The sequence below is a fragment of the Bison bison genome, unplaced genomic scaffold (assembly GCF_000754665.1).
Source record: "Bison bison bison isolate TAMUID 2011002044 unplaced genomic scaffold, Bison_UMD1.0 scf7180017864037, whole genome shotgun sequence".
NCBI classification, from domain to species: Eukaryota; Metazoa; Chordata; class Mammalia; order Artiodactyla; family Bovidae; genus Bison; species Bison bison.
In genome coordinates this window covers 7718182-7718949 of record NW_011494609.1, presented here as the reverse complement: position 1 = coordinate 7718949, position 768 = coordinate 7718182, and the positions used below count along the sequence as shown (strand labels likewise).

The following is a 768-nucleotide window of genomic DNA, read 5'->3' as shown; positions in this document are numbered from 1 at the left end:
GGGAAAGAGGCAATGGTCCAGTTAGAATAAAACCTTCCAAGGGGACCCTGGGCAGAAGCCACCCTCAGGGCCTCCTGGTCTTTGAGAACGATGGATTGGACAGTTTACTGAACTATGAACTGACCCAAAAAGGTGTCACTTCTTGACGTAAAAGCTGAGCTCATGAAAGGCACATAAAAACAACATCTTCTACTTAGTAATGTTCTACCTTTGACTATTACTCACAAGCATGTAATTTTAAAATGCTGAACTAAAAATACGAGGGCTTTTCATGTAGTCTGCTGTAATCCTGTTCACTTATACGAGCACTTTCACTCCAAGTTCAGCAAACCCAAGAGACCACATACTGACGAGGCATTGCTCAGGCCACTGAGCTCCGCAAAGTCACGGCTGCAACACTCCAGCTGCCTTCCGTTTTCCATGGGAGGCTCCCTGGAGTTACAGAGCTGGCAGCCACGGACCATAGCAGGCACGCAGAAGCAGCTGGACCGAAACAAGAGCCCCAAGCAAGCTGTAACCCTGACCACCACGGATCCCCTTCTCCTTACCATGGCTCTCCAATGGGAACGTTAAACATGCCACAGACTCATTTCTTCATTAGACTGTGTAATAGGAACCAGACTCAAAATCTGTACCTCTTTCCTAGCACTACACTTTAAAAACCTTTAAGCTGTAAGTGGATTGAAGAGAGTAGACTAAACAAGCGTTCAGTGGGTACTGCCATGGAACACACACACACACACACACACACACACACACACACCCCCC

General features: G+C 47.3%; 1 protein-coding gene across 1 annotated transcript in view; it reads right to left on the bottom strand.

Annotated features, from left to right (window-relative positions):
• HSF2BP (heat shock transcription factor 2 binding protein) overlaps nt 1-768 on the bottom strand; it is an 87834-nt gene that overhangs the window by 832 nt on the left and 86234 nt on the right. The gene's annotated exons all lie outside the window — the stretch shown is intronic.